The sequence below is a fragment of the Phyllobates terribilis genome, unplaced genomic scaffold, assembly GCF_046119375.1.
Source record: "Phyllobates terribilis strain yellow unplaced genomic scaffold, ASM4611937v1 Scaffold_8__6_contigs__length_399053987, whole genome shotgun sequence".
Taxonomy (NCBI): Eukaryota; Metazoa; Chordata; class Amphibia; order Anura; family Dendrobatidae; genus Phyllobates; species Phyllobates terribilis.
In genome coordinates this window covers 380,296,560-380,309,408 of record NW_027362768.1, presented here as the reverse complement: position 1 = coordinate 380,309,408, position 12,849 = coordinate 380,296,560, and the positions used below count along the sequence as shown (strand labels likewise).

Genomic DNA, 12,849 nt, shown 5'->3' with positions numbered 1-12,849 from the left:
GTTACAATGTACAAATATATGAGGGGACAGAACCGAGATCTGTACAATGATCACTACACCCAGGCCTGCAACAGGGACACCGGGCATCATCTACGTCTAGAGGAAAGAAGGATCTATTATAATCGCAGGCAGAGATTCTTTAGTAAAAGCACTAACACTATGGATTCTTTACTGTTAGAACAGAGACACTATGGATTCTTTACTGTACGAGCAGTAACACTATGGATTCTTTACTGTACGAGCAGTGACACTATGGATTCTTTACTGTAAGAGCAGTGACACTATGGATTCTTTACTGTACGAGCAGTAACACTATGGATTCTTTACTGTAAGAGCAGTGACACTATGGATTCTTTACTGTTAGAGCAGTGACACTATAGATTCTTTACTGTACGAGCAGTGACACTATGGATTCTTTACTGTATGAGCAGTGACACTATGGATTCTTTACTGTATGAGCAGTGACACTATAGATTCTTTACTGTTAGTGCAGTGACACTATGGATTCTATACTGTACGAGCAGTGACACTATGGATTCTATACTGTTAGAGCAGTGACACTATAGATTCTTTACTGTACGAGCAGTGACACTATGGATTCTTTACTGTTAGAGCAGTGACACTATGGATTCTTTACTGTATGAGCAGTGACACTATGGATTCTTTACTGTTAGTGCAGTGACACTATGGATTCTATACTGTACGAGCAGTGACACTATAGATTCTTTACTGTTAGAGCAGTGACACTATGGATTTTACTGTTAGTGCAGTGACACTATAGATTCTTTACTGTTAGAGCAGTGACACTATGGATTCTTTACTGTATGAGCAGTGACACTATGGATTCTTTACTGTTAGAGCAGTGACACTATAGATTCTTTACTGTATGAGCAGTGACACTATAGATTCTTTACTGTTAGAGCAGTGACACAATAGATTCTTTACTGTACGAGCAGTGACACTATAGATTCTTTACTGTTAGAGCAGTGACACTATGGATTCTTTACTGTATGAGCAGTGACACTATGGATTCTTTACTGTTAGAGCAGTGACACTATAGATTCTTTACTGTATGAGCAGTGACACTATAGATTCTTTACTGTTAGTGCAGTGACACTATGGATTCTATACTGTACAAGCAGTGACACTATAGATTCTTTACTGTATGAGCAGTGACACTATGGATTCTTTACTGTTAGTGCAGTGACACTATGGATTCTATACTGTACGAGCAGTAACACTATAGATTCTTTACTGTATGAGCAGTGACACTATGGATTCATTACTGTTAGAGCAGTGACACTATAGATTCTTTACTGTATGAGCAGTGACACTATAGATTCTTTACTGTTAGTGCAGTGACACTATGGATTCTATACTGTACGAGCAGTGACACTATAGATTCTATACTGTACGAGCAGTGACACTATAGATTCTTTACTGTATGAGCAGTGACACTATGGATTCTTTACTGTATGAGCAGTGACACTATGGATTCTTTACTGTATGAGCAGTGACACTATAGATTCTATACTGTACGAGCAGTGACACTATAGATTCTTTACTGTTAGTGCAGTGACACTATGGATTCTATACTGTACGAGCAGTGACACTATGGATTCTTTACTGTTAGAGCAGTGACACTATAGATTCTTTACTGTATGAGCAGTGACACTATAGATTCTTTACTGTTAGTGCAGTGACACTATGGATTCTATACTGTACGAGCAGTGACACTATAGATTCTTTACTGTTAGAGCAGTGACACTATGGATTCTATACTGTACGAGCAGTGACACTATAGATTCTTTACTGTTAGAGCAGTGACACTATAGATTCTTTACTGTTAGAGCAGTGACACTATAGAACTTTCTGCCACATGCTGTTGTAATGGCTGATTCAATAACATAGTAATAGGAGGCCTGGATGCCTTTCTTGATAATATAATATTACAGGTTATGGGCAGTAGATTCTGTGCTGGACGTTGATCCAAGGAAATGATTTAATTGCCGCATGTGGAGTTAGGAAGTAATTTTCCCCTATTAGGGAGCTATTCCTCTGGATCAACATGTTTGGGTCATGGGTTGAACGATGGATTTATTTTAACTTCATCCTTAAAAACTATGAAATGAAGTATTTGGCGACGATGAAATAAATATATTGACAATGTAATAATAACAATGTATCAATAATATCACATCAATAACTTCACCAACAGATATTTTTTTCTGGGGGCTGAACCTCTCAGGCTCCATATCTTTATGTCCGTCAGCGTGTCGGTCCAGGGGTCCGCACCGCTGCATTCTGGGAGTATTACTCAGACCCTTGTGCGTCTCCTGAGACGGGGATTAATGTCACAAATCTCAGACGAGCATTACAATCCACAGAATCCTCCTCAGACTCCGAGATCCTCTGATTTCATTCATCAGAGGAACACAACAAGCCTGTAGAGGCGGATTCCCACAGCGACGCGATGAGCAGAACAGATGTGCGTCCTATATATCTGGGGCACTCAGGGTCCGGGCACAGCTGTGAGGGGGGCTCCGGAGCCACTTTCATGTTTGCTTACACCTGGCTTTTGTAGAAGTCAATATCCGCCACTTCTACATGGATTTCATGCACAATGCTCTGCGGCGATGACGATGGGATCCAACATTACGTCCCATTGAGAATGAATCCCGGGTAACACCGTATTGTAGGAACCAGCGATCCATTCTCCCATTGGGACTGCAGCGTCGCCTTGTGCCCCATCTTTATTGCCCTTAAAGGAACACTCCACTTTGGCCAAAGCCAAATTTTTGATCATAAGCAACAGGGAAGTCCTGACGCTCTGGGAAATTCAATCCATAATGAATCTACAGTGGAAGGCGAATATTAATGGTGTCTGCGTTTATATCAGCAACATAATGGTGACTACTGAGACCACCTTCACGTGCTTCGTTGGATCAATCCCTTAAAATCAAGACTGTCACAAGGACCCCTTTAAATTAAAGTCTCTGTAGTATGCCTTAGCAAACCCTCCTCGTTCCCCCCATGCCAATGCATGACCCCACTGGCTCATCAGCTGGCATGGTTGTCTACTTTGTTGATGTTTGGGTGCAGCTACAGCCTCTTGTCTACTTTAATTAAAGGGGTTTTCCAGTATTCGAAAAAAGATGGCTGTTTTATTACGAAAACAGCACCACTATTGTCTATGGGTTCTGCAGTGACTGCAATACCGCACACAACCTGTGAATAGTTGTGGCGCTGTTTTGGGGACCCTCATGTTACAGGTGATTTTATTTCATGGTCTGTGATAGGATTTGGATTATCCCTGTTGGACCCTGATCATTGCAGGTCACAGCTGCTGCAGTCGGGGTGTAGCTGACATATCCTCCCCCTTCATCAGGATCAGACAGTCATCTCCGATCCCCCCGCTTCTCTCTCTCCGTTCTGCGCAATTGTTGGTAATTATTCGGCTCCTGTTCATTTCATAATAGAACAATGGAAATGTAACAAACGGAAAATGAGAACGTGCAAAATCTAATATTGGTGCAAGACCGCTAATGAGAGTAGAGATGGGGGGGGGGGGCACCTGGAAGGTCAGTGTGGAAGAATAAGGACCCCGAGCAGCGCAGAGCATTTCAGCAGAGTGTAATTAGGAGTTCACTGTGGAAGAATGCGGGCCCCCGTGCAGCACAGAGTATTTCAGTAATGTGTATCATTCTTGCAGAGAGCAGACTAAGCATTAGATAGTTAAAGTAATAGGGTCCCAAGCAGCACAGAGTATTTCAGGACACTTCTGTATATCTTGTAGGAGGGTCCAGACTGAGATGTACAAGGTGTACAGAGTATTTTTAGGATGTGACAATTTCGAGGGAGATCATGGGGTTGAGATTTTTAGACTGGAAGGTTGGAGGGTCCACATCAGCACAGAGTGTTTTAGGAAAGGAACGTATCAATTTTGTGACATTAGACGGATTGCAAATCTGCCAAGCTTTTCAGAAGAAGAGGCTTCGGGACCCGCTGGCCGAAGCGTCATTTTTGGCATCTTTTCGGAAGCCGCCCACTTCTTTAAACTTCTTCACATCTTTGGAAAAAAGAAACTCAAAAGACTGAAGTCGTTTTTACATCGCAGTGCACATGTTCATTCTTTATTTTCGCGCTTTTTCCAGTGGGTTACGGACTGGAGTGTACCCGCCGGAAAAAGCCGTTGTGTGCACATACCCTATAAAGTAATGGGGTCTCCAGCAGCAGCACAGAGTATTTCAAAGAAGTTTTGGGACAATCTTGTTTCCGATCCCAAACTTAAGGTTTTTTACAGAAGATGTAGAACAGTAATCAGGAGCACAGAGTATTTCAGGAAAGACTTGTAATGATTTAGAGGGGGGGGGGGGGCAGTGACCGGTTTTGTCATGTGATGACATTAGTGAGTGAGGACAGGTCTATATGTGTCAGGGATCGCAATGTCAGGAGGGGACTAAAGACTAAGAGGAGGAAGAATGAGCGGAGTCTGCTGGATGCCCTGGTGGTCGACATCGACAGAAGAGGCCCCTGGGCAGGAACCATACATGGGACCTTTACAGCCCAATAACTCATCATAATGCCCAATTCCACCTGCTTTGGAGGTAGTGATGGCCCCCTGACCTCTTGGGCCACTATGTGGCAGCACAGGTTGCACCAATGATATGTCCGACCCTGCTGGAAGCAAAATATCACTTATGCTCAAGCCTCCAATGAAAGGGTTAATCAGGAATGGGATGAGAAATGTGCGCCGAGTTTTGAAGTGCATCCTGGCATTAGCATAAATTATCAGCAGCTAAGTACGCCGGGTGTCAGAGGCCGGATAAATCGGAGACATCCAGCTATAATGATAACACTTTCTGTAAATGTGAAGCCGGAGCTGGAGGAAATCTCACAAATCCAAGGATGACACTGGGCAGAAATAGCAGCAGATGGAGAACGACTTACTCCAAAGAAAGATTCTCCAGTGTCACTGAAAGCAGCCGCCTGACATTGTGCTGCATGTGCCGAAGCGGGAAATCAGACCGCACCGCTCCTATCACTGTGCTATGATAAGCCATGTCACAGGGGCAGCAGCTGTGTGGCCCCGGGAAAGGGCTGCAGGCCCCGGGGTGAGAACCGGCCTCCATACTGTCTATGTAGAGTAAAAACCCTCGAGAACAGGCTGAAAATCACTCTTCATAAGGTTCACAGATGTGGAAATGCAACCAAAAAATAATCTAGATTATGTCTAATATTCTGCACTGATACATTTCATTATCATTCTCTATAGAGGTTGAAACTTCTCGATGTCACATGGTTAGAAAATCACCTGCACAGACAAGAATATACTGTATACGGACAGAACTAAGAAAGCTCCCCCTAGTGGTGGATGCAGACAGGATCTTATCATGTATCTCTGTATACAGGGAGCTCCCTCTAGTGGTGGCTACAGACAGAATCTTATCATGTATCTCTGTATACAGGGAGCTCCCCCTAGTGGTGGCTGCAGACAGAATCTTATCATGTATCTCTGTATACAGGGAGCTCCCCCTAGTGGTGGCTGCAGACAGAATCTTGTCATGTATCTCTGTATACAGGGAGCTCCCCCTAGTGGTGGCTGCAGACAGAATCTTGTCATGTATCTCTGTATACAGGGAGCTCCCCCTAGTGGTGGCTGCAGACAGGATCTTATCATGTATCTCTGTATACAGTGAGCTCCCCCTAGTGGTGGCTGCAGACAGGATCTTATCATGTATCTCTGTATACAGGGAGCTCCCCCTAGTGGTGACTGCAGACAGAATCTTATCATGTATCTCTGTATACAGGGAGCTCCCCCTAGTGGTGGCTGAAGAGAGAATCTTATCATGTATCTCTGTACACAGGGAGCTCCCTCTAGTGGTGGCTGCAGACAGAATCTTATCATGTATATCTGTATACAGGGAGCTCCCCCTAGTGGTGGCTGCAGACAGAATCTCATCATGTTTCTCTGTACACAGGGAGCTCCCCCTAGTGGTGGCCGCAGGCAGAATCCACTAGTGGAGGATGTAGGTACCAAGTATTATATTGAGCATTTATATGGCAGAGCAGTGGATCTTCTGTGTGTTAGGACACCTGAGCTTTGGCCTCTGAAGGTTTATTAGCAGATTATACAGTTGGGGTCAATGCTCTGGAATACACCTCGGGTCATGTTAAATATAACTGATGATTGCAGACTGGATACATTTGTGCTACTTGTGCTTCACTGAAAATTGTAGAAAACAATTGCCGATTCCCCGGAGGATTTCCCCATGAGAATGATACTTTTCTATTCACAGGCCATAAATGCTAAACACAAGGGAATGTCTTGTGGAGTCTGCGTTCATTGTTATTCCACCTGACTGTAAGTATTGGAGGAGGATGTTCTCCAGGATTCATTCTCACAGGAGACTTTGTATAGGTACAATATATCATTGAAGATAAACCATCCTCATCTCTTTTTAAAGGTCACTGCTACGGGCGCACCTCCAAATCACTGAACAAAATGTTACAATAAGAGAGGAAAGCTGCAGTATAAAGCATGGTGAATTAAAAGAGCAGAAGTCTTAGATAAGACAGGCGGTGGCATTCAGACTCCAATAGACAATGTAGCCAAGCTGGAGTCGCTGATCATAGCTAAAGAAAGAGAAGTAAAATTAGCTGACAGTGAAGAGCGGTTACGTGGACATCTCCTGTAACTCCATAAAGTAGTAAGAAACTAATAACTTGTGTCAGGGTGTATCACTTTAAATGAAGCTATAGTGGTTATGTGCTGCCTGTACCGTCACTAGACTGACAGCGCAGATCAATCACAGACAGACAGCAGGATCACAGACAGACACTTTCATAAAGAGCGCAGGGTTTTGTGCGGTGCGAGAGGGCTGTAAAGAGCTGATATTTAGTGACACATTACAGACACCGTACAACAGTGTGATTTCATTTGACTACAGAAATGTCAGTGACAGTGACCCCTATACTGAGAACCGGACCACATTAGTGTGCATGTATAGAAAACATGTGTGAACACAGTGACTGCACCAGAAGAATAGTGAGTGCAGCTCTGGAGTATAATACAGGAGGTAACTCAGGATCAGTAATGTAATGTATGTACACAGTGACTGTACCAGCAGCATACTGGGTGCAGCTCTGATCAGCTGCTGCTCAGTGTGGTGATTGCGGGTGTGGTGGCTGCAGATCCTGCTGTGTGCTCCTGATCTCTGAGAAACCAACACCTCTCAACCTGGGGACCTGCTCTCTCTCATACCCAGGGAGGGAGCGGGTTTCTGGGATGAGTGAAGGAGCCAAGCCCCAGGCTTCTGCTTCCCGACCAGGCCGGCAGGGGGCAGAAGAAACCAGCTACCGGCCTGCACATCAGAGGACTCGGGGGTGAGACGCTCCACCAGGAGTTGCAGCAATGTCGCTCCTACTCCCCCCGGGATTGTGGAGACCCCTAGAAGCCGCAAGGCTTCCAGCATGGAGGAAAAGCCTGACAGCGGCGTGCATGATGGCGCTCCTTCCGGAGGAAAGCTGAGTGCTCATGGAGGTGAGGCCGACCTCCCTGAGGGGGGTTGGGCGCTGCAGGGACCCCGGGAGTCTGTGTCCACCTATGCCTCCCGGGTCATGATCCACCTCCGTGAGTATGAAGATGTGAGTAAGCTCGTCAGGAGATTTCGGGAGGAGCTGCGCTGCACAAGCGCAAAAGCTGCAGGGGCCTCCAAACCAAGGAAGGCCAAGCTCCAAGCCGAGGTAAAGCGACTGACCAGCGAGATTCACCTGCTGGAACTTAGGAAAGCCACCATCAGAGAGCAGAGCGGTCCATTCAAAGAAAAGCTAATAAATGAAGACCGCTACAGAGAAGTGGCTGATACCAGAGAGCAAAGGCAGATGGGGCTGCAGCCTGAGAGCCAGGTGGATGATGAGAGTGATGATGACCAGCAGGAAGCCCCACCTGGCAGCCTGCAAAGTCACCCGCAGGCCACGTGCAGCGAGCTCCCTGCAGGACAGGCGACAGTGACATCCGGTCGCAGTTCTGCCGGCTCTGGGGAGGACAGTGACAGCAGCAGCCAGGGAGGGGCGCTAATGGCGGAGATTAAGCTCCTGGAGTCCCCAGTGTGCCTCCAAAACTTCCATCTTGGTGACGATCTACCAGAAGAGGCACCTGGGGGCCACAAAAAGGCAAAGAAGACCAAGCCAAAGCTGCAGGAAGCGGTAAGATACGTATATGCCCCCCTCCCTGTACCCCCTGAGTCGGCGGCAGGCTCAGCTCGCTGTATAAGCCCCGTTGCCCAGCCCAGCCCGGGTTCTGCTGTGGATCCGGTGCAAAGGCGCGGGGAGATTACAGAGCGCGGTAGTGAGGCGCAGAGCTCCGTCTCTGCTTGTAGTAGTGGGGACTCAGCAGGAGGTGCATCAGCCGAGAGGCTGGACAGTGAGGGCGGCCTGGCGGCGGGCGTTCCGTCAGGCCACGATGCTGTGGTGCGCTCCTCAGTGGGAGGGGGGAGCAGCCCGGTGTCGGGGGCAGCTCCGGTAGCCTCGGCGCCTCTGAATGCTGTTGCCGCTGATCACATAGTTGAGAAGCGGCGGCAGTGTGAGGCGGCTGTCGGGGCTGAGCGTTCCGGTCCTCCCACGAAAGTGCTATTTTGTGTTGGCGTCGCTGGTCCGGAAGATCCTGATGCTAAAGATCAGCGGCGCCTAACAGCAGCTAAAGATCAGCGGCACATTATACCGAATGCCAAACAGCAGAAATTACCGACCGATGATGTGGAGGGCACACATAAGACCGGGGGTGAGGTCGCCTCCAGTTCCATGGAGGTGACTGAGCCCCTTGTGCCTGATGCGGAGGTCAAAATGTCATCCGCCATTGTTACTGGTCCAGCAGGAATGAATGTGGTGGTGGGGGTGAATGAGGCTAATTCATTGTCTAGTGGTGTGGTTGCTGGTTTGGTGGAGGGTGAGATGGAGGTGGGTAATGGTGATGCTGTTGGGGCTGATGTGGTCACTGGTCCGGTTGCCCCCCCGGGGGTGGCAACACCTGTCCAGAGTTATGCCAGTTTCACCTCCGGGGCAAATAGGGCATCCTCCTCGTCTCCGGGCTTTGGGGACGGCATGTTGCAACGGTGCCTTCTGGAGGCTCTAAAGAAGGGAGAGAGATCACTAATGGTAGAGGGTCGAGAGGTTGATCTATCCTTCTGGATAGAGAGGCATGGCCTCGGGGCCTTCCGAGAGCAAAAAGGGGGGATACAGTGTGGTCCCTCCCAACAGCCGGGCCAGGCAGTGTGCGTAGGAATGTGGTCCGTCTTCTGTGGAGGGGCAGTGATGCATGTCCTCCGAGGTCTAAAGTTGTGGAGCTCCTGCTGAGGATGGGCTTCAAGGCGATTGACATCTACGCCTTGATACATCCCTATTCCACGCCTGAGTTTGATGTCAGCTTTGTTCGGCCGGAGGGGCTTGAGCTCTTCTGGACGAATTATGAGTTGGCAAAAAATAAGCCCGGCTGGCGAGACTTTGCTGTTCAGGCAGTGTCTCGCCAAAACCAGATCAAGAAAGTGACCGTGATGACTCGTAACGAGTCGCTTTCTTGCTATGATATCATGACGTGGCTTGGTCGGTATGGAGAGGTGGTGGAGATGCCAAAGAAAAACCGCGATAAGTTTGGTATCTGGTCAGGGGCCTGGACCTTTATGGTAAAACTTAGGCGTTCAGGTGGTACGGTTGCCCACATTCCATCATCTGCCTTCCTGGGTAGGGATCGTATCCTGGTCTTCTACCAGGGGCAACCGAAGCTCTGTCACAGGTGCGGCGACCCCACACACTTCAGTGCAAACTGCACCGTGCAGAAATGTGCGTTGTGTGGGGGTGTCGGCCATCTTGCCGCCTCTTGTGTGGAGATTAGGTGCCACCTGTGTGGTGAGTTAGGTCACCCATTCAGCCGTTGTCTTCGCTCCTTCGTTAATGCAGTCGAGACCCTGGTGGGAGAAAGCCGTGAGGCCGATTCTGCTGGGGAGGGGACTAGCAGGGGTGGGGGAGCTGAGGGGCCAGGGAAGAAAAACAATAAAAAGACGCCTGCCCAGCTGAAGCGTCTAGACAAGCGCAGACAGGAGAGGGAGCGGGGTGAGCCCCAGACTACCGGGGCAGCCCCTGTCCTGGATGCCAGTCTTGCTGCTGAGGCCCCGAGGGATGATGAGTTGGATGAGGAGGTCAGGAGGATCCACAGGGAGGAAACTGCCTCTGCCTCAGAATCCTCCCATTATGAAAGTATGGATGAGGATAATAAGCGGTGGCTAGAGAACAAGCGTAAGCTCGGCACCAAAAAGAAGAGAAAGAAGGGAGATAAAACATCTTCTCCCGCTCTGACCAAGGTACCTAAGGAAGGTAAAACCTACTCCCCTCTGGTTGGTCTTTCTAACCGGTTCCAAGCCCTTGATAACATCTCTTCCTCAGAAGAGGAGGCTGAGGGTGAGGTTCCGGCTTCAGCGGAGCTTACAGGGGGTGCCGAGTCTCCTTCTCCTGGGGATGCAGGGTCCTTGGGGGGAGGGACTGGCCCAGAGTCCGGAGACGAGGACGAGAAAAGAAGGAAAAATGCAGGAATGGACACCTCTGTGTCATTAAAGAGGGGGAAGGATTCCTCGTCTGAGGCAGAGGATAAGGGGAGTGGGAAGAGGAAAGCCGTCTAACTTAATCATCAATGATGGCGGTACCCACTCCGTTGACGCTGGCGTCCATTAATGTCGCCAGCATTAAGTCAAATATGGCTAGATTTGCGGCCTTTGATTTTCTCAGCCGGGTTGAAGCTGACATTTTCTTTTTGCAAGAGACCAGGCTGCCAAATATGGCAGAGGTGTTTATAGCTAAGAGGGAGTGGAGACTCGGGCCCTCCTATTGGTCTCTTGCGGCCGAGCCGTATAGCGGAGTGGCGGTCCTTTTTACCGCACTTGTAGAATGCCGACGGGTTGTTGAGTTAGAAATGGGTAGGTGCCTGATATTAGATGTCCTCATGAAGGGACAAGAGCTCCGGCTCATTAACATCTATGGTCCCCAATCTAAGTGGGACCGGAAGTGTCTCTTTACGAGGATCAAGCCCTACTTTTTTACGAGTCGGCCGGTCGTCTTTGGAGGGGACTTCAACACTGTCACGAGGCCCCGGGATAGAGGAGGTTCCAGAGACAAGCTGACTTATGATAGCGTCGCCCTTAATAGTATAGCTAGTGAGGCTCGCCTGGTGGATGTCCACATCCGGCACACCCCAGGCCACGAGGTACCCCTATCATAGAGGTAACTGTAGGTCCAGGATAGACAGGTTTTATTTAAAGGAGGAAGCTGTCTCTTCAGCAGTATCTGTTGTTGAGGTGGAGTTCTCCGATCACTGTTTGATTTTGTTTTCCCTGAATGTTACAGAGACCCCCTGGATGGGAAGAGACTTTTGGAGGCTCAATTCGTCTCTCTTGGAAGAAGCGGAGATAAGACAGTCCTTTGAGGATTTTCTTCAGAGCCAGGTACCCTTACTGGATCTTTGTAGTAGTAAGTCAGAGTGGTGGGAGATGTTTAAGAAAAGGGTGGCGAGATTCTTCCGCCAGCTCTCGAGCCTCAGGAGCCTGGATAGGTATCGCCTGTATCAGGGCCTGAGGAGGAAACTCGAGCATCTTGTCTCAACTGGAGGTAGCCGCGAGGAGATCTCCAGAGTGAAACCTTTGCTAATGAGGTGTCAGTATGATAGACACGCATCTTTGGTTTTTGAGAGGGATTATGGGAAGTACTGCTCGCCCGACCCTTACAGAAACTGCAAGATGTCAGTGAATAGTAAAGTTGTTACAGGACTGGTTGACACTGCGGGGTCCCTGAAAAGATCCAGATCAGGGATCCTGGAGGTCGTCAGATCCTTCTACTCGCACCTCTTGGGGAAGAGGGATCTGGATTGGGATGAGATGTCGGCTTTTCTGGCTGAAGCCGTCCCCGAACCAGGGGTAGACCCCTCTCTTGGTGTTTTGACAGAGATGATCAGGGAAGAGGAAGTTAAGTTGGCGATTGAAGGGCTTGCCCTAAAGAAATCTCCCGGTCCAGATGCCTTAACATCTGAATTCTATAAAACCTTTAAGGACGCCTTGGTTCCCCTCTTGACTGAGGTATTCAATGAGTGTCTTTCCTCGGGCACTCTGCCAAAGTCAATGAGGAGGTCTGCCCTGATCGTCTTGTCAAAGGGTAAGGACCCATCTTGCATTGAGAATTGGCGTCCCATAGCGCTTCTTAATGCAGACAGGAAGGTTTTGGCAAAGGTGCTGTTTAATTGGCTGGTGAAATTTGCACCCCAGCTCCTTTCGGGGGCCCAGCATTGCTCTGTTCTGGGCCGCAGTACAATTAGTGCTGTACTCTGTGTCCGAGAGGCGGTGGAGCAGGGTAGGGCTGGTCACTGGAAGGGGTACATGCTGTCATTGGACCAGGCAAAAGCGTTTGATCAGGTTAATCATGAGTACCCCTGGTCTGTCCTTCTGAGGTATGGCCTGCCGGGGGGGTTCGTTGATTGGCTTAAGACCTTGTACGCTGGGGCAGAGAGTTTCCCGCTTGTGAACGGTTGGATTGGCCGCTCTTTTTAGGTTGGGTGTGGTGTTCGCCAGGGTTGTCCCTTGAGCCCGCTGCTGTACGTGTTTGCATTTAACCCACTTCTTAGGAGGCTGGAGCGTGGACCGTTGGCTGGGATCGGGATGGACCGGGCAGCACCGGAAGCCACTCTGAGAGTGGTGGCGTATGCCGATGACGTCACTGTTTTTGTTTCCTCTGATGGGGAGGCAGAATGGCTGATGTCAGAGGTAAATCGCTACTCGGAGGCATCCGGGTCTAAGATCAACCGGGATAAGTGTG

General features: G+C 48.8%; 1 protein-coding gene across 4 annotated transcripts in view; it reads left to right on the top strand.

Annotated features, from left to right (window-relative positions):
- GRM7 (glutamate metabotropic receptor 7) overlaps positions 1–12,849 on the top strand; it is a 469,276-nt gene that overhangs the window by 178,378 nt on the left and 278,049 nt on the right. The window contains exon 1 of one of the 4 annotated variants that reach the window (XM_073645028.1): positions 6,194–6,364. The exons of the other annotated variants lie outside the window; for them this stretch is intronic. The gene's annotated coding sequence lies outside the window, so the exon portion shown is untranslated. Of the gene's footprint in view, positions 1–6,193; positions 6,365–12,849 lie in introns of those variants that run through there. 4 annotated transcript variants of the gene reach the window in all.